This window comes from Helianthus annuus, chromosome 3 (assembly GCF_002127325.2).
Source record: "Helianthus annuus cultivar XRQ/B chromosome 3, HanXRQr2.0-SUNRISE, whole genome shotgun sequence".
In the NCBI taxonomy this organism is placed as follows: domain Eukaryota; kingdom Viridiplantae; phylum Streptophyta; class Magnoliopsida; order Asterales; family Asteraceae; genus Helianthus; species Helianthus annuus.
Window position 1 is genome coordinate 154,290,948 of NC_035435.2, and position 21,888 is coordinate 154,312,835.

General features: G+C 37.1%; 2 long non-coding RNA genes across 3 annotated transcripts; one reads left to right on the top strand and one right to left on the bottom strand.

Moving 5' to 3' along the window:
* Window positions 1-5,089: 5,089 nt before the first annotated feature.
* On the top strand, window positions 5,090-5,480 carry LOC110928175. Its single transcript, XR_002586187.2, has 2 exons — window positions 5,090-5,141; window positions 5,392-5,480. It is a non-coding gene; the product is annotated as an uncharacterized LOC110928175 (long non-coding RNA).
* A 5,251-nt stretch (window positions 5,481-10,731) lies between these two features.
* LOC110930332 lies at window positions 10,732-12,597 on the bottom strand. Of its 2 annotated transcripts, XR_002587755.2 has the most exons (6): window positions 12,341-12,597; window positions 11,952-12,144; window positions 11,676-11,794; window positions 11,519-11,605; window positions 11,360-11,441; window positions 10,732-10,920 (listed from the first exon to the last, which is right to left on the bottom strand). It is a non-coding gene; the product is annotated as an uncharacterized LOC110930332 (long non-coding RNA). The 2 variants fall into 2 exon arrangements; XR_002587753.2 differs by having other exon boundaries at window positions 11,360-11,605.
* Window positions 12,598-21,888: the final 9,291 nt, after the last annotated feature.

Sequence of the window (21,888 nt, forward strand, 5' to 3'; positions counted from 1 at the left end):
GGGGTACCCCGTCCCTTCCATGCAGTGTTCTCAGTAGTTCGTCATCGTTAACCCCTTGAAGGAACGCTCCGCATGCCAGATCGTTGGTGACGCCTGGTATCGCCAGGCTTTCTTTGTTGAACCTGATGATAAAGTTTTCTACCGTCTCATTGTCTCGACGACGAATATGAAGGAGTTCGTTCCTATCCTTCGTGTGTCGGCGCTGCTGACTGAACTGTAGGATAAACTTTGACTCCAAATCTTCAAAACTGTCTATCTCGCCCGTGGGTAAGCTGTCCCACCATACTCGTGCCGCTCCCACTAGGGTTAGTACGAACATTTTACACCATAAGGGCATGGGCCAGCAGGCCACTTCCCCCGCGCTCTTAAATAAATTGAGATGGTCGTCCGGGTCAGTGAGGCCATCGTACTTACCGACCGTTTGGGGCATTTTTGGTTTTTCTTTGATAGGAGCTTCGGCGATCCTACGAGTGAATTTGGATCGGAATGTCGCGTCTACCGGCTTGTACGGCCTGGTTAATTCGTCTTCCTCCACATTCACGGGTTGTGCCGGTGGAACATTTACACCTGGGGCAGGTCCTGTCCCCAGACCGGAGTTTTCCAAAGGGGTCATCCGGGGTCTGATCGCATTTTCTCTGTCGTGCACAGGTTCAGTTGGCGCTTGGGTATACATTGGTTGTGGAGTCGGAAAGTTCCACCATGGCGGCATGTAAGCCGCGTACGGCGATTGAGAGCTTCCTTGCGCTGTTCCATGAAACGGATAAGTTGTTCCCCCGTATGAGGGTAAATACCCAAAAGGGGGCGCATAGCAATACCCCGGGAAATACATTTGATTTCCGGGTGTGACAGGGGCATTCATTACCCCCGTTGGCATGATGACCGGCTGATGAGGTGGTGTAGATAACGCCGCCGTAAGCGCGGCTGAGTATAACGGTGGCATTGGGTTAGAAACCAACGGCTGGTAGTATTGGGGAGTACTGGTTTCTGATATTAAGATACTGGGGCTCGCCGAGGTGATAACGGGAGTGGAGTAGAGGCGTGAAGCCTGTGAAAAAACAGTTGTTCCCGGAGCGAATGTGTTGCCGCCCGTCCCCTCCAACCTCCTTGGTGGTGTTTGTGAGGGCATATAGAGGAAAGGGTTTGTAACCGCGGTCTGGGAAGAGACGGTGGTGATATTGTCAAAACCCGGAGGTGGCCCTTTCGCCTCGAACTCTGGATCTAACGACCTCGTGACGGCCGGGGAAGGCTGTGGAACGGTGCTGGTTCTCGTCCCTAGTGCCAAATTGTTACTTGTCAATGTCTGACCAGCCATGTTCTCCTCACTTGTCATGAAGTTCTTGTCGCTAAATGGGTCCCACGGATGGCGCCAATGAAGAAACACTGACCTGAACAGTACCAACGGCTTCAATGATTAGTGACTCGAACACTTGGCTGCAAAACAGAAACACCGTTAGGACTCGTTACAGGAATGGGGTTATTCCTGTAACCACCCTCCGGCGTGAGAATAAGTATTTGTTTATGAGAGAAGCTTTGGAGAAGGAGATGTATGAGAACAAGATGATCATACCTTATACGTTTGTCTCTATATATAGGTTTTCCATTAGGGTTTCCTTTATCCCAGGATGTATTCCGATAAATTAGAGATTTACACGATCTTCCCGAAAAGTTGGAGATTTAGTTGTGCACCTTCCATGTAGACATGGAAGGCTCTAGAATAAACGTTTGCATTTATATAAATATAAAAGGTTGTAACCAGGTCGGGTTGACCGAAGCGGGTCACACCTCGTCACATCTCGACCACGTCCTCCCATTGCTGGACCACGACCTCTTGTTTCGGTCTTAGGTGGTGTGGGACAGACGGGGTCCAGTAGCACGTGCCGTTTGGGGTGAACCAATACAAGCATTCCTCTTCAGTTTGCGTTTCATGATCTACATGCCAAACAATGAAAGAATATGAGAACAAAAAAACAAGTAAACCTAGCACATTGCATCCAATTTTAGGGTTTGTAAGACTGAATCCAAAAGTTCTTGCGCCCTTAAAATGGGAACCTTTAGGGTTGTACGTCTATGAAACTGACAAATAAACTGCACAACACAAAAATTTAACAATCTGCATAAACATAAACACTAAAAAACAAAAAAAAGAGTATAACTAACACATTGCATCCAATTTTTTGGTTTACGTGTGGGCACAAGTGTTTTTCAGTGTGTTTCAAAACAAAAATGCATAAAAGTGTTTTTCTAGGGTTTGTAAATATTGAACCCACAAGTTCTCGAAATTGATAAACAAACTGCACCCTAAACTGCTTTGCTAGAGTTTGTCAGACTGAACCCTAAAACTGAAAACTTTTAGGGTTGTACGTATGTGAAACTGATAAACAAACTGCCCAACACAAAAATATAACAATATGCACAACACAAACACTTATAAACAAAAGGTTTTAAGGTGTGGTTCACTGAAAAAAGGAGCCCAAAAAACAGTTGTCTTGTTTGGGTTTTTACAATCTATGAACTCGAAAAACTAACAACAAAGGATATCAAAAAAGGGATATTGTCATTCTCATTACCTTGCAATCCTGAGTTTGTTGGGGTTTGAAGGAGGTCGAAGCTGAGCCATAGTCAACATTCAGTGGACGATATGCTTCAAGTGAGATTTGGATAGTGGCCATCCTTCCAATGTTATTGGATATCAGATCATTTAGAGGTGTACCGTGTCATATTCATGAAGACCTGAGAAGAGTGAGGCTCCGGCGAGATCACTTTCTCAGGCGTTAGGGGGCTTTGAGTCATGCTTGCTGGGTTCTGCTTGTTGAGGGAAGGGGTTGGTGTGTTGTGAATGTGATAGAAGGTATATAAAGGAAAAAATGAGAGAAAATATACTTGGGGATTGTTGATTGGAAATACTCTCTTTGTGAGAAATAGCTGCTATGAAAAGGCAAATATCATTATTGCTTTGTGTGTAAATTTACAATAATACCCTCCACTATTACACACATGTATAGATGACGTGTCATCATCTCATTAGTCCATATTAGTTCTTATGGTTCTCGCAAATGAGATTCGTTCTCCCTTGAACCGAATCCTATATATATCAAAGAAGTTATTACAAATAATAGACATTGATTAAGCTATATAAAGGGGAATGAGTAAAAAAATATAGTACAAAAATGTAAGAGTAAAATACCAAAATCGACCTTGAGGTTTGGTTATACTTGCTTGTTTCATCCAAAAGAATAAAAATTTCTTTCATCTTAAGACTCAAATGCACAAAATAGTTATTTTAGATGGAATAAACAAATTTGACTAAACCTTATAGACGATTTTGGCATTTTACTCTACTAGTTAAAAATTACTAAGCATGTATTTTTATCTGTTAAGGTGTGCTTAGTTTTAAGTCACATCCTTTCATATTTTTTGTTAAATGATATGGAACGAGTCAAGAAAAAGTTATATGAGACTATGTCTAGTAATGACCAACACCCAAAACATAGCAGTGTTACGGACAAGAACCAAGATTAATAGTGACTTAATTTGTACTTCACATGGTTCATTATTACTTTACTTGGCTTGTGAAAATGGATTTTTAGTGATTTTAATGTAGGATAATTAAACATAAACGCTAACCTAAAGTTAATGCCATTGTATTTTTGAGTTTCTTTTCAAGATAAAAAGACTCATTAATTATCCTTTAGGTGTCAAGTGGGGCTAGCTCACTTGGTAGAGGCTCATGCTTCTTAGTGGGAGGTCTTGGATTCAATCCCAAGCAAGGGTGAGTTATTTGTAAATATAGAAGTTTGGGAGAGTAACGTTAGCCATTCAAAAAAAAAAAAAAAAAAAAAATTATCCTTTAGGCTTTTCAATAAATAATTTATAGAAATCCAACATCTATCTACTATACTAAAAGAATACATCTTAGCCACATGTCCTATTCTTAGCCAATCATTTTGTTGATGTGGACACCCTCTTTGGCCAGAGAATTGCCTCTTGGGCGGGATTTTTTTTCTTCTATTACACACGCTCTCTCATTTTCTCTTTAATCAAAAACCCTAATTCTCTTTTCCTTCAATGACCGCCCCTTTTATCTTCACAAACGATATTATTCTTTGTTCTCTCATCCATCCTTCTTTGTGGACTGTTTCGACGATGTCGGTGTAGGTTTGGATGCGACTGGATTGATCATACTTGAGATACAGCCTGTTAGGAAGGTAATTCAAAAGAACCTTCTGTTATGATTATAACTTTGGTGCTGCTTTTTTAAGATTCTTATTGTAAAAGTGTTAGGTTTTATATAGTTGCAACTTTTTTTTCTTGATTAGATGGCTATTTTGAAGTGTTAATTTTTGGTTTCCTATGTGGCGGATGAATTAAGCGGTGGTTGTTTGATCAGAGTTAGTTAGGTGAAAATTTGTTCTATGTTTCTCGATTACTCATATTATGATGTGTTAATTTTAGTGTTTTTTTTCTGGTCGGGTGAATTAGGGTTTTAGTTTGATCAAAGTTAGTTTCATGAAAATTGTTTCTATGTTTCTTGATTAGTTGGCGAAGTTGATGTGTTCGTTTTTAGGTTTTTTTTCGGGGTGAATTAGGGTTATAGTCTCATGAGTAATAGTTAGGGGAAAGTTATATAAAAGTATGCTTTTGGATAAATTGGCAATTTTAAAATGTTAGTTTTAGGTTGTTTTTGCTTGGGGACGGTGAATTGGGGTTTTTGTTTGATCGGAAGTAGTTAGGCGATAAGAGTTTGTATGTTTCTAGATTAACTGGCGATTTTGAAACATTAGTTTAAGTTTTTATATTTGTGGTGCGTGAATTAGGGTTTTAGTTTGATCATGATTAGTTAAGTGTTTAGTTATTTGTTTATTTTTGGGTTGAAAATCTATATTCTACAGATTTGTTTTGATTATTGAAGATAGCAAGAAGATGAAGAGATACATGGGCTGCATATTGAGGTTGTGGAAGGACGATGAATGTTTTGAACACGGAGTGTCGCTAGACCAGAAGACCTTTAACTCAACTACAAACATCAAGTTCAAACAATTATAACCCCAGTAACGTTTGAATCTTTTCAAGTTATTTAACGTTATGTTTGACTAGAAAGAATGCTTGCGTTTGAGCCTAAAGATCGTCCTACTGCTGAGGAGGTAATATCTTTACTTTATTTTTTAATATCGCATATACCCAACACAAAGTTATAATATTAAATATATTGACTTTTATAATTATGACATCACATATATACCCTTACTTTATGTTAATATTATAAAAATCGGATTTAATGAAATGGGTGTATTTGATATTTAATTTTATTGTTGGGTAAATATGATATTTTTTAAAATTTTAGCGATAGATTTCATTTTTTTAAAAGGTACTTATTTTGCATAATTGTATCAGGCACTTTCGGATCCGTATTTCAAGAATTTGGCTAAGGTTGAGAGGGAACCTTCTGCTCAACCGGTAACTAAAATGGAATTTGAATTTGATTAAAACAAGTGTTTAGATTTTTTGTGGGCTACTCTTGCAGGTCCGGTGGATAATTCAAATAAGCTCCCAAAGTGGAATTATGATGGGTCCAGCACAGGGCAAGTCTCTGGAAAAGCAATGAAGTTGTTTTATGGTGAGTACAATTATCTTATGTAGCTTATCATTAGGATTTTTTATAATCATAATGAGGTGTGACAAGATATGAGATATAAAAGTTAATGAAAAGAGATTTGAAATATAATAATTGATACTTAGTGAGTTGTCTACTATATAAGAAAATGATGAGGTTTAATAGATAGAGATTATACAAAGAACGTTTTGACTCACCCGTTTTCTAGACCCGCTAAGAAGTGATAAATGTGAGACTTATATATATACAAAGAATGTGGATGTAAATCCTAGAATTTTAGTGTGTTGGATGTAATAAATATATGTTATAATGTGGATGTAAATCCTAGAATTTTAGTGTGTTGGATGTAATAAATATATGTTATTAAATATATTAGTATTATGTATTCAGACATAGCTCAAACATTTTATACTATGGGTCAAAACTATTAATTTTGCACTATTTTAGGTTAGTTCGCATATATTTTTTATAAGTGACAGAGTTTTGTAGGAGCTATATGAGCATAGGGATTGTGATAACAATTAGCTTTATATCAGATGTTAATATAATATATGCTGAAGCTCCAAGGTTGTTTTTTTTTTTTTTTTTTTTTTTGAGAAATGGTGGAGTTGAATATAACTATGTCCAGTTAGGTTTATTCTTTTATGCTTTTAGTATAACTTTATTATACATTCACTTTAGAGTTTAACATGTGATTTCAACTTAAATTCTTTTACGTATTTTTTACACGTGCGTTAAAAATTGTGTCTTTATTTCACATTTTTATCATAAGCAAAATGATATTAGTCTCATTTTAAGGAAAAAATTTACAAAGCAGAATCTTTGTTCTTCGAAAATGAAGATGACACGTGGTGGTCTGGATGTTGCATATACAACAATGCTACATGCTTATAACACTGCTGGTAATGATCTCTCAATATTATCGTGATAGCGTTATAAGTTATAACTAGAGGTGGCTGCTTTGAAATCTGACCCGTTTACTTCTGAATTGGTCGGCTTTGGTTTTGTACTTTTCTTTTATCTTAAACGGGTCAAATCAAGAGATTAAGTTAAAAGGGAACATGTCACATTCATTGCTCACCCAATAGCAAAGTACTAGCTATCGGCCGCTATTTGGCGCACTAAGTTACACATAAAAAGTTAGGAAAATGTGTAAAAAAGCTTATGTATGGTTAACTTTGGAACAGGGCATTACAGTTATCGAGTGTAAAAGAGGAGGGGATGTATTTTCAGACAATTATTCAAAGTGACTTCAAACGGTTGGCACTGATCCTGAAGCAATGCTTTTCAACTTTGTACCAATTACTTATCTTCTTAGTGGGGTCCATGGAAGTGGTTATGACGTTGTAAGTTTTTCAAACATAACAATTTTTGTAGCTCGAGTTTATGGTGACAGGACCTTTTTTTTCTCTCAATCGTGCACACAAGCCTGGTGTATCAGACTTGCAATATTTCTTGGAGTTTCAAGTTCCTTTACAGTGGGCCCTATGATTTTGTGACTGACTCTTAGGCATCAAAGAAAGAAAACCTCATGCTCTCGGCTTCAGTTTATTTTTTTGGGTCCGAAGATGTACGTCAGCATGACCCAGGTATGTTCTATGCAAGTGGCTTAATTGTTTCCTAAGACAAAAATAAATTGATGCAGTTGATCTTCTTGACCTCATGTTGGGTCATTTGGAAAGCACGAAATGACACAATATTTTCCGGGAGAAGAGCCAACGTAGACGCGATGTTTGGAGAGCTTCAAACCTTGAGCTTCTTATGGATCAAGCATTGTTCTAGGGACTGCGGTTTGACATGGTAAAAGTGGGTGTCTTTTAGTTTTTCCTAATATGTAAAACAGTATGTATTTTGGTTTTGCTTGGGGTGAGCCTTTGCTCTGTACAAGTAACTTGCTGGTACTTTGCAAATTGTGTATTCCTAGGGTGATGAATAAAAAGTTTGTTTGCCGTTAAAAAAAATCACGTTGCTATAGATAAATGGTCCTATGATATAGCATTTTAAGCATTTATGGTTAACTTTATGAATGACAATTAGAAATAAGTAATTTTCCTTCACAACCGAGTATTGGGCTCCTAATCCCTAAACATTCTTTCTTCCCATCTTTTTGCTTCTTTTCCAAAAGCATCAACGCAACAGGTTGTATAGATGTGCTTCATTAAGTTTGCTACTTTCACCAAGCTCTCAAAATAATTACAATTTTTGTAGATGAAATTAGTACACCTGCACACCACCTTTTTATATGTAAATTTATTTATGTTACAACCTATTTATAAAGTTATTATATGAGTTTCTTAAAGTTGTACTTCGCTTTCAAGTGTTTTGTGCTACTTTTCTGCAATCGGTGGTTGAGTTGCAGGAAGAAAAGAATGGTTGAGCATTGTACGTTTGGAATTAAGATAGCTAAACTTTGGTTCAAAGTGTTATGATTTGAATATTACACCCGTTCCAATGTTAAAGACAACTTTGTTTATCATTCCGTTACTCTCATTTAGAAACCGAGTAGTAGGATAAGGATGTTTGCTTTCTAATATGGATCTAAAGTTAAAACTGGTATAGGAGTTTGATTATGGTTGTGTTTATTTTGGACGTGCATGATTAGTTATAGCAAGACCAATATGGTGATCAGAATCAAATTGATTTGCTGAATAGTGAACATAATTGTAGCACCATAAATGTTGAAGAACATAAAACTGAGGAGTGAATGTTGGTTTAGGTGTATTAGCAATGTTTTTTCTTACTGTGGTATCTATATTTTTATTTACCGTTCTGTTAAAATTAAAATGTGGATAACTTTCCTATAACAAGGGTGAAAACACGAGATAAGGTCAAACTATTAATACTTAACAACGACGGGAAACCTACAGATAAAACAACTAACGTGGATTATAAAGAGATTTTCAACGAATTGTGATCGTTGCATATTCATGTATTTCAATTTGTTGTCGTAATCCAATATATTCAGTTGTCTTTTATCGTGTATAAAATCAAAATATTTAATGTCAGCGGTATTAGTGAAGAAATTTTCTTTTACCAAACCGCGAAGCTCGCGGGTTCTTCAACTAGTGTTTTGTATATGAAGAAATGTATATTGCATGGTAAATTACCAACTCTTTGGAGTGGAGGTTTCCTTATCCAACCATTGTTTACCACAAAATACTCTAGTTACTAATTAGCATGGAATTTTTTGTACACCAACATTTCATATGTATTGTTTTCCCAAATATGTCAATCTTAATGAATAGGTAGATTAACCTGGATATCTCCACTATTAGCTAACACGAGTCAAGCCAAGACACTCTTTAACAACTAGCTATGTTGTAACTTTCCAAGATAATATCCAATATGCATAATTCTTTTATCTTCTAAATTACTCAAAACATATCCATGTTATAATTTATTCAGATCATGATTGGAAACCCTGATTTGGAGAAATACCTCATAGAAAAACTCATTGATTCAATACAAGTAAGGATTCAAGTGGCCTTCTATTTAGCCAAAATTAGTCTACCCTAAGCAAATACCAAAACTCTAGGCACTCAAGTTCATATATCCAAACAGAACAACCAATAAACACATAATTATTCCACGTTCCTACATGCTTGAAAGAATAAACATAAATAGGTGAACTTGAAAGGTAGATATTAGGGCATAGTCCTCATTCTCTATATATGTTTTCTATCTAGAAGAGCAATGAAAACCAACCTCCAAACCCTAATTATCACATTTTATCTAGAAAACGACCCATTGCTTTTTAGGAATATGCCACGTGTTTTGAGAAATCGCAGGTTTATATGGGAAAATATGCACGACCCATGTTTTTGGTAGGATATACAACATGTGTTTTTGACGAGGCAGCACTTGTGTTTGATGTAGTGTAAGAAACTTGTTTTTGAAAAGCACGATTTGTCTTAAGTTGCAGTGGCGAAACTTGATATTTCTGACCACGGGGCGGAAGTCACCGGACCTAAAAATTTCTATAAAACCGGGGGGGGGGGGGGGGGGGGGGGGGGGGGGGGGTCGAAAACGTATATACCCAAAAAATTTCTATACGAAAACTACATACTGTCTACTACTGAGCGAAAAGTTCGGGGGGTCGGCCGCCCCCTCCCGCCCCTTAAAAGCTTCGCCCATGTTAAGTTGGAATGCACAACTTTTGTTTCTGCCAGCTTCATTCTTCATCATGATTTGTTCAGTTAAGCTCTAAAAATTTTGGATATCCGTTGCTTTGTGGCTTCAAGTGGAAAATATAAAACAAATAAGGATCAAAATCTTTTATTTTTGCTATAAAATAGTCTTAAATGGGCGATTTGGGTATGCACTGTTTGTATAATTTGATACGTATAACTTAACACTGTGTGTCACATTTTCACTAAATACCAGATTGCTCAAATTTTTTGCTAGATGACAATTCAACCTTAATACCATACTTAAAAGTAAGTCCACAAACCATATAAAAATATTTTGTAGTGATACCAACTCATTAGCTAGCTAAACAAAAATGGTAACAAAACACATACCAATTTGTGGAGTTTACCAAAAACATGTTATACCTTTTAAGTAGGAATAACTTAAACAATAAGTCAGAAGTGCACCTTTTTTTATAGTTAGCCTCGTGACATAGTAGATACCTATCTTTGACTACTCCAAAGTGTAGTTCTAAACAAGAGTTAATTGTCATTTTACTCTCTGTGGTTTGGGCTATTTTGCCAGTTTAGTCCAAAGGTTTCATTTTTAACATCTGGATCCAAAAAGGTTTCATTGTTGTCATTTTGGTCCAATCACTAGTACAGAAATGATCAAATGATGCGGTTAAATTGGCTATGAGATGCGGTTCTAGACCCGCATCTTATGGCAAAGCATCTTATGGCTATAAGCCAAAAGATGCGGGTCCAAGAGATGCGGTCATAGACCCGCATCTTTTGACAAATTAAGCAAAAACTACTTTTTCTCAATATATTCAAGAGATGCGGTTATAGAACCGCATCTCTTGATGTTTAAGCTAAAAAATATATTTTTCTTTTTTGGTTTAGTTTCTAGGAAATTTTATTAAATTTACCAATAAATTTCCATTAAAAACAAATTATCTAAAAATGAAAATAAAATTTACAAAAACAAAATTAAACTAAAACCAATATAAAATAACCCAAGAATGTAAATTACAAAGGATTTAAAGTAAAACAAAATTACAAAAGTTTCAATAACACAAATACATATATCTCTACATATGAAAGTGATATACAATAACTTCATGAACCAATGTCTTGACGTCTTCAATTCATACTTGCAATCGGAACCGTAGAAATTGCCTAACAAAACAAAACAAAACGTTAAATTAATAAAATGAAAGTTAAAATGCAATCTTTAAATTCAAATGTTAAAAAATTATCATACATGCATACACATAAGACATGTAGTTCCAAATCTACCCTACGTATGCACATAAGACATGAAGATTCAAATCCATGACCTACAAGTCCAACAATACTACAATCGACCAATATATCTATCAAATCACAAATCATAAATATGGGGATTGTAGGCTATGGCCTCAATTATGTTATTATGTTGCAATTCCTAATTAAAAAAAAACACCATTTTACTCTTTCCACTGTCACATTCTTAGCAAAGCACCATACAGAATGATCACAATATGATAAAATAATTGCACCTAAAGTTATGTGCAAGAACGACTACAATATGATAAAATGGTTAATAATTTAAATGTATGATTATGTTGGAACAAACCTAAGTTATTTTAGGCTTCTGCATAAGTAGGATTCACCACAATCTCTATCTTTATCATGCTAGCAGCAACATCCATTTTGCCCTATATATTAATCTACAATTCTAAAAGCGATAGTTGAACGATATTGTTCTATTAGATGTTGATTGATTAAATTATACTTGCACTGTGTAGAGGACTCCAACGTTGTTCAACAATTGTGAGACACTTGGATTATTTGACGAAGCCAACACCAAAAGAACAAAAATCTATCAGAAAAAAAAAACTCATAAATATTAATCATTAAACACCAATACCTGTAATGCTGAGATGAAATACCTGATGAGACTCTACATCTTTATCAAGGTTGTTCGGTCTTTATAAATAACTCCAAGATTGTTACACACAAATGCACAATGGAAATTAATGTGAAAAGCAAGTTCATACATCAGAATTACCTACAAACAGAAGGGAGAGCTTATTTACTACAAAATATGGAAAGTAACACAAAGGCCCTACAATGACTGAAGGTCTTTCTTTGTACAAATCAAAAGAAAATAAAATGGATGACGAATTTAATGAGGGAGAAAGACAGAAAAATTCCATCAACTTTACCATTTCAAACTTGAGCATATTGTACATAGCATCTGCAAAATGACAGTAATAATACAAAGTTTTTCACAACCAAACAACCAAAAAGTAACAATTAACAACAACTACCTCCCTCTGATGCCAATTTTGATGATCACAACCTTCTTCTCAATAGCAGTTTCAGTGGAGACGAAATTAGGGTGTGATTTGAAGTTTCCTGCAAGAGAGGTGTTCGTTACAAGGCAAAAAGCGAACGGATCTGAATTTCTATTGAACATACAAATCCCCAATTCAATCATCGCTAATACTGGCACATAAGCTCCATAGGCTCAAATACGTACCATGTATCACAAACTAAACCCTAGATGCTGAAATAAAACAAACTAATGAGAAACATTGGTTAGAAATCGAACCAGTTCTTTGGCACTTTGCTCGGCGACGGGAGAAGCGGAAGAGGAAGGTGGATATGGCGCGGGTGAGGAGAACGTTAGCGGCGACTTGGAGAGTGGATCGGTCATCATCGATGGAGATGAAAGAGACCGGAGAGAAGGGTAGCTCGACTCCACGTCTTCAGGGAATGGATGGAGAGGGCGGGATTTCTGAGAAGATGGAGATTGGGGAAAGTGAATGGCACTTGGAGGGAACATATGAATATTGGGGGAATTGGGCGGGATCATCTAAAATTTTCAAGTAAAAGAGAAAGTTATCATATATATATGACTTTTATATTAACTGTTAATATTAATTATTATTTTTTATTTTTTTTCTATCAAAATTTTCTATATTCTATTAATATGGATTAGGATCAAATACAAAGGATCCTAATTGTAAGAAGTGTAAGAAGGATTTATAGAGTGACAAGTGTCCAATAACCTAAAACTAAACCCACTACACAAAAAAACCCCACTAAAAAAAAAAACCTTAAACATCCACCACCACCAAAAACCTAAACCCCCACCCCCCCCACATCACCCACCCTAAAAAAAAAAAATTCTTTTTTTTTTCTGCCGAGGGGGTGGGGGTTTAGGTTTTTGGGTGGGGGTGGGTGTTTAGTTTTTTTAAGATTTTTTTTAGGTTTTTGGGGGGTGGGGGTTAGGTTTTTTTAGGTTTTTTTTTTGGGGGGGGGGTGGGGTGGGGTGGGGGGGTTAGGTTTTTTTTAGGTTTTTGGGGGGTGGGGGGGTTTAGGTTTTTTGGGGGTTTTTTGGTGAGGTATAGATTTTTTTTTGTTTTTTTTTTTTTTTTTTTGACGGGGGGTGGGTGGGGGGGTTTAGGTTTTTTTGTGGGGGGGGGGGGGGGGTTAGGTTTTTGGGTGGTGGTGGGTGGGGTGGGGTGGGGTGGGTGTTTAGGTTTTTGGTGGTGATGTAGTGGGTTTAGTTTTAGGTTATTGGACACTTGTCACTCTATAAATCCTTCTTACACTTCTTACAATTAGAAGCCTTTGTAGAATAACTTGACCCAACTAATTATATATACACACATTTACTTTGAATTAGGAAAAAAAAATATTAACAAAAATGATAACAAATAAAAATTAAATTATTCTCATTCTCATGAATCGGTAAAAAATCCTCGTCCATATGCAGCATCACATATCATAAACTAAACCCTAGATATTGAAATAAAACAAACTAACGAGAAGCATTGGTGAAAATCGAGTTAACTCTTTGGCTCGTTTTGCTCAGGGATGGGAGTAGCGGAAGAAGAAGAAGATGAAAATGGTTGTCGTGTTAAACGGTGCGTGACGATGACGATACTTGCTGCGTCTAGTTGTCTGGTGACTGATTTACATTGCCATAGGAATTTGATGGGCAGTACGTTGCCACAGGCATTGCGTTGCGGCCATACGTTGCCACAAGCATTCGTTGGGTATCGATTCAGTTTGGAATGGTATTGATCAGTTCAGATCGTCACGAGTCTATGATGTAAAAACTCCATGGATAGAAAATCCATGGAGGTTTCTTTTCATTCATATCTTCTTGTTTATCTTCTTTAGTTGGCCATCACTAACCCTAATTGGCCCATCACCCATCCTAATGGACCATTGATCATTTTAAACGCCTTTCGTTGACAATAATGGAACATGAACAACCCTAGTTGACCACCAGTGGCCCTAATTGACCTATCAATCAGCCTAATATTGGACCATTAATCATCCTAAACTTCCTTCATTGACCAAAATGTATCATGAACAACCCTAGTTGACCAGCATTGTCCCTAATTGATCTACCAATCATCCTAATGGACCATTAATCATCATAAACAACCTTCCTTGACACTAATGCAACATGAATAACCCTAGTTGACCACTACTTGCCCTAATGGTCTATCAATCTTCCTAATAGGCCATTGATCATCTTAAACGCCCCTCGTTGACATTAATGGAACATGAACAACCCTAGTTGACCACTTTTTGCCCTAGTTAACCAATCAATCATCCTAATGGACTACTAATCATCCTAAACGTCCTTCATTAACAAAATGGTAGCATGAACAACCCTAGTTGACCAGCACTCTTCTAATTGATCCACCAGTCATCCTAATGTACTATTAATTATCCTAAACAAGCTTCATTGACACTACTCTAGCATGAACAAATTTAGGCAGTGTTTGGTATGCAGGAATGGGAGGTGGAATGGAATGAACTATTGCGAGAGAAAGAATAAAAGTGTGTTTGGTTGGTCAACGTAATGGAATCACTTATTCCATAAGTCATTCCATCCCCTCAAATTCATTTCATCCACTCCCCTTGTTTTTTTTCCATTTCATTCCCTCTCTCACCCTACGTCACAAACACCGCTCATAACCACCACCATCTGCCACCACCACCACTTGCTATCGTCACCACCCGCCACCAACCTCCGTCGACCAGCACCACCATCCTCCACCGCCCGTCGCCACCGCCATTGACTACCATCCCTGCCACCCGCCATCGCATACCTCGACCACTACCGCCACCCCCCGTCGACCACCACCACCATCTTCCGATGCCACCACCCGCTACCGTCGAACACCACCACCCGCCGTCGTCGCCTCCATCCGTCGCCACCACCATCGCCGCCACCCGCCACCGCCGACCACCGCCACCTCGACCACTATCGCCACCCTCCGCCGACCACCACCACCATCTTCTGCGGCTACCGTCGACCACCACCACCCACAATCGTCGACCACCACCACCCACCGTCGTCGCCACGACCACCGGCCACCGTCGTCGCCATGACCATCGCCGCCACCCGCCACCGCCAACCCCGACCATCGCCGCCGCCACCGCTAACAACCGTCACCCACTGACCACCGCCACCCCCCGTCGCTACCACCGACCACCGCCACCCATCGCTGCCACCACCACCGATCACCGCCACCACCCATCGCCGATTTAATTCATTCCTCTTTTCTTACCTACTAAACAACACAAGGTAACGATTTATTCCTTTTCTGCATGGTAACCAAACAAGACTATGGAATGTAATGATCCATTTCATTCCTTTGTTCATTCCATTACCTCGTCCATTCCATTCCCTCATCTATTCCATTACGCCATACCAAACAGACCCTTAGTTTGCCATTATTGGCCTAATTGGTCCATCAATCATCCTAGTAGACCACTGATGATCCTTAAAGCCCTTCAGTGACAAAACTGGAGCGTGAACAACCCTAGTTGATGACCACTATCCCTAATTGACATATCAGTCTTCCTAGTGGAGCATTAATCATCCTAAACAACCTTCATTGACAAAAAATGTAGCATGAACAACCTTAATTGACCATCGTCACTATATGTTTAAGCAACATGCACGTGATCATCATCGTAATATATTTAACAATAAAACCTTATTTTAGTAGTATTTAACGATACATCGATAAGTACACATATACATACACTAACACATACATATATACATACATAATACATATAAAAATATATAGGTACGTACATCAGTACATGTATACACAGTAAATCAATAAAAAAATAAATATTTGTAATCATGAGAAAAGTAATTTTTTAATCCTAAGAAAATTATTTGTTTATTATTATTATTATGAATACTATATATGAAAACCTTTTTTAATATTTTGTTGTTTAGTATTATTAAAAAAACAATCATACATATAAAATTAGTATATACTTATTTTTTATTATTAGTTTTTATTTATTAATCAATTTTATTATTTGCTTAATACTTATTTTTTATTATTAGTTTTTATATATCAAGAGATGCGGTTTTAGAACCGCATCATTTGGCTCTTGATATTTTTTAAAACATCTATAAGATGTGGTTACACAAGAACCGCATCTTTTGGCCCATGCTTTTTTTCAAACAAACATAAATCTTTTTCAAAACACCCATAAGATGCGGTTAGAAAGAAGGACCGCATCTTTTGAGAGCACCCATAGCATCTTTTGATCAATTATGTACTAGTGAATTGACTTAACCCCATCCATATTTATTAGTTAGTCGAGGGGTATTTTTGTCATTTCAATGGTGCCTTTTTTAAATTAAAGCTTTACCTTAACCCCCATTTTTCTCAAACCCACAAACACATCTTGAGAAGGAGAGATCGAATCAAACTGGTACTCCACCGAGAAAGCAATGATAGTGCAGTTGAGTTTTCATGTCTGAAAACCGCTTTTCTTTGTCTTTTGTGTTTTCTTTCCTTGTGATTAGTTGCTTGTTGAGGGAACAAAAGAACTAGTTCACAGTCATCCACCAACCGCCACTCTCTCTGGCCGCGCCACCACTCTCGGTCGTCCGTCACCATCCCCTGCCACCGTCGTCCTTCACCATCCGCTGCCACCACCATCAAACCGTCATCCATCTCATTCCAGAAGCGGTTGAAGGGTACACACCAGCAACATCAAGAACAGTTACGTCATCTTATCTTGAAATTCTATGAACTTATGAAGATTTTGTTGTTTTAATCGATGTTTAAATGAATTTGAAGACGATAGCCAGTAAGATTTGAATATATTTTAGGTCAAAATTGATATGTTCATCCTAAATTCTTCAAATCACTTGCGTTGTTTCAATTGAACTGCTTATATATGAAATTGCATCATATTATCATGAAATTTCTATGTAGATTTTGTTGTTTGATTGTCGTTAAATGAATTTGAAGATGATAGCAGGTTAGATTCAGATGAAATTTAGGTCAAATCTGAAGAGAACCGAGGAGAGAGAGATAGATAGAGAGAGAGAGAGAGAGAGAACCGTTCACCACCACCATTATCTTTCCGATTTGTGGTCTGTCCGATCTGTCGGTTCCGATCGGTTCCGATTTGTTGTCTTCCTGAATTGTTCTGGCTAGGGTGGTAGTGGTGGAGGTGTGCCGAAGGCTGGTGGAGGCTGAGGTGGAGGTGATGGTTGTTGTGGTGGAGGTGATGGTTTGTTGTCTTCCTCATACCAGATATACGTAGGAGGTGACTGTTATTTATAGCAAAACAATAAACAATAAAGCTTTAATTAAAAGAAAAAACAATAAAGAATAAAGAGTTAATAAAAAGAAAAATGAAATGACTAAAATGCCCTTGACAGACTTAAAAGATATGGATGGAGTTAAATTAGTTGGACCAAAATGGCAACGATGAAACCTTTTTGGATCCAGATGTTAAAAATGAAACATTTAGACTAAACTGCCAAAATGGCCCAAACCACAGAGACTAAAATGACAATTAACTCTCTAAACAATAAGTAAATTAAACCAAAAGCAAGTTATAACCTTTAAAAAATCATGAGTTTTTGTTATTATACAATTTAACTATTATTACAAAAAAAAAAAAATCACAAGATACAAAAATAAATATTCTTACAAAAATTCAATTAACTTTATTTTTTTTATTTTAATAAAAAATGTACGTGGGCAACCATGTAATAGTTTTTATAGGCAACCATATGGATTCTCACATAAGGAGCTAAGATTTGGCAATTTGTGTTTGTATGTGATTGTAAAATCTTGTTCCACACACACTACTTAATACCGAAGGGTCCATGAGTTTTTTTCGCACATATTCGTATACATGTTCGAATATTTGTGCTTAAATTAACGTATTGGGTTCATAGTACCCAAAATCTGATATTAAACCCATCCAAAGAATCAACTTGAAACATTATACACTCGACTACAGACACACATTGTAACATGCTTCAAAACGGGTACTAGAAAAATTTGACTTGTATTGAAAATCGGATCCGAACCTTTGTAAACCGGATATTATTTTCATGAAACGTATATAGATGAAATATTTTTATTTATTGTATTTATTATATATTGCTATTGTATTCATATTAAATATATTAATATAAAGGTTAATTATAAAGTGAAACATAGTTTTGTAAGCTAATTATTAGAGTAAAACTAGTAACCAAGTTAAATAAACAAAGTTATTATAGTTATAATTTGTGGGGACTAAAGCTGTCATGTTTGGAAAGTTGTTATAATGCTTAAAACCTATGTATCTCACAAACTCTCGTAGTTGATCCAACCTTCTACATGTTTTCAGATACAAAGAATTAGTTAGGATCTTGGATTGCTAATATAAAACTTGGCTTAGATAGCAAAATTCAAGACTTGTTTTATTTTCCCTTTTTATTACAACTTGTTACTTGATCTTAAATAATGTAATTCAATATTTCAATTAATAGTAATATTCTTTATGCCTTGGTCTCTTTTAGCTGTAAGTCACCACTGTGGATACTACTAGAGCTGACATTTTTGACACGAACATGATAACACGACACGAACCTATACGAAATTATCATGTTTCGTGTTTGACCTTAACAGGTTTCGTGTCTAAAACAGGTTGACACGATAAGACCTTAACAGGTTTCGTGTCTAAACAGATTAAAACCCGTTAACCTGTTACGACCCGTTAAGTACATGTTAATAATTAAAAATTAAAAAATATTATATGTGGGTGTGGACATGGGGTCATCGATCGTGGTCCTGAGATGAATTATACACAAACACACGCGATTCTTTTTCCACAATCCAATCCCTAATTTTTAAATCTCTCTCACAAACACCACCATTCCCTATCCGGTTCACAGCTTCCCCAATTCGGTCGTGTTCGTGTCTTAAACAGGTCGTATGACACGTTAGTATTTTTTCAAGTCTTAAGAGGTCATTTCGTGTAACCTGTTTATTAACAGGTTCGTGTTCGTGTTTCAAAAATCTGACACGATAAGATTTCATGTCGTGTTCGTGTTTATGCGTTTTGGCTTCGTGTATTAACAGATCGGGTTAACCTGTTATGCCAGTCCTAGATTCTACACAAGGTGAGGGTGTGACACATGAGAATGCAACAAAAATATATATTTTAAGCTCGTTTGTTTGTATTAATCATATAGTATGCATCATCGTCAACCCTGGAAAAATTCAAGGTGATATGTTTACAAACTCATGATGGTTATTAGGGTTTACAAAAGACACACAATCTCTGCGGTGGAGATTATTATCTATGAGCTCCATAATCTAACTCCAATCCTTATTAAGGGTGTACGGTGTGGCAAGCGGCAACGGTCGGCAAACGTGTTTGCCGATCGGCAAACACTGCCGCCGAAGTTTTTGGGACGCGGCAAAGGAAACAAATCGGGGACAGGATGCCGATTCGGGAAGCATGATTTTTTGACTGTTGTTCACCCCTCCAACGGTAATAATACCGTTAAAAGTAAAAAAAAAAAAATTGTTTTGAAAAATTACCCCATAAATACTACCCAAATATTTTGAAAAATTACACCATACTTTTTCAATCTACACTGTCAATTGTTTTGAAAAATTACCCCATAAATACTACCCAAATATGTTGAATGAAGAAAGCTCCGGTTCGGGTCTAAAAAGAAAGTCTTCGGATTCGGGAAATTATACACGAGGATCACCGAATGTCGAAATCTCGAGCGGATTCGATATTCCCTACATAAACGAGGATCCTTCACCACCACCACCAAGACGACAAACGAGAAAGGAGAAAAAGGACAAAGGGCCGTCTTCAAAAAACGAAGATCCAAGAGATATAACACACAAATTCGAAGAGTACAAGGTCATGAAAAAAGAGATAATGGAAATTAAACGTGTACGAGAAGAAAAATATTTGACCTTGGCGGATGAGCAACGAGAGGCGTTGCGACAAACAATGTTCGACAAGGACTTGGAGACGTATAATCGGCCTACCGACAATGTTCACCCGAAGATGTTGGAAATCACACTCGCTAGAAAACGTGAGATCGCAAAAAAATATGGATGGCCTTGTGATTTTTAGTTTTTTTTTTAAGTTATATTTTATTTAAAATGTATTTTTATTTAAGATGTAATGCTTTATTTTTAATTAAAATGTAATGCTTTATTTTTATTTTTAAAAAGTTTATGTTTTTCCATTTTATCTTAAATATAAAAAAAACATAAAATAAAAAAAAAAGTTTGCCACTCAGCAAGTGTTTAAACCACTGCCAACAATTTTCAGCAAAGTTTAAACACTTTTGACTGATTGACATGGCGCGCTCTGATTGGTCGGTTTTTTGGTTTGCCACTTCAAAGTGTTTAACCACTCCTTACACCCTAAGTTCGAATATTTATCTTCTTCCTTAAGTCTTCAATAGTCCGTCATAAAATAATCTCGATATCAGCTCAATATTATTTTAATCGAGTTCCACTTTAACCATCTTAGGGGCTGTTTGGTAGCCTCATAATGACCATTCAGATGCTACCTCTTAATGGTTTAAAACCTCTGAATGAATAAGAGGTAACCTCAAGTCTGAATGGTTAAGAGGTAACATCTGAATGGTAAATCATCACATGTTACATTCTTCTACCTTTTCATTGGTAAAATTCTTAATGGTTCCATTAAGAGGTAACCTCTTAATGACCATTCAGAGGCTACCAAACAGCCCCTTAGTATTATCTTCCGTACTACAAGTTCAACACCAACTCGAGTTGTTCAATACACAAAGAATCAATACTGGTTTCTGTTGTATATCTTCAATGTTATTACTCACAATACTCATAGAAATAACATCCTCAATGAATCTTCAGTATTGGTTCAACACTTGTGTAACAACTCATGACTTTAAACAACAACAACAACAACAACCATACCCAGCAAATCCCACAAATAGCAGAACTATTGGTAGGGTCTGGGGAGGTGGGATGTAGGCAAACCTTTCCCCTATCCTAAGAATAGAGAGACTGCTTCTTGAGAGACCCCTGGCTCCAAAACAACCAACAGACAGATAGACGAAAGATGGATAAGTAAATAGCATAACAGTGGTCACATAGATCATCAACAAGCAACATAAAGGCATAGATACAAGAAAATCATCATACGTTGGCCTACCTAAAGTGTAAAAGAAATCTAGCCCCCCTTCCCAAGGCAAAGCTTTGACACGTCTATGCCCTCACCTACAAGTCCTTAACCTTAATCCTACGTATCCACGAACTCCTATCCTGAACGATGTCCTCAGAGAGGTGCAACTCTACCAAATCTTACCTAAGTCTTTCATCCAAGTCAACTTGGGCCTGCCTGGCTGCCTCTACTCCTCCTTCTTTCCACTGTTATGATTTTCACTGCTCTAACTGGTTCTGTCAACTGCCTTCTCTTCACATGCCCAAACCATCTCAATCCCCCTCTTTTAGCTTGTCTGATATACTAGCTACTCCTAACCAATCTCTAAAAACCTCACTTCTTATTCGGTCTAACCTCGTGTGGCCACACATCCACCTCAACATCCTCATATCCGCTACCTCCATCTTGCGCGCTTGTGTTTTCTTGATGGCCCAACAATCTGCCCCGTATAACATAGCCGGTCTAACTGCTATCCTATAAAATTTCCCCTTTAATTTTGTTGGGAACCTCTTGTCATACAAAATCCCAGTGGATGCTCTCCACCTACACCAACCAGCCTGGATGCGGTAAAATACATCACTATCTATCTCCTCGTCCCTTTGCACAAACGATTCTAAGTACTTGAAC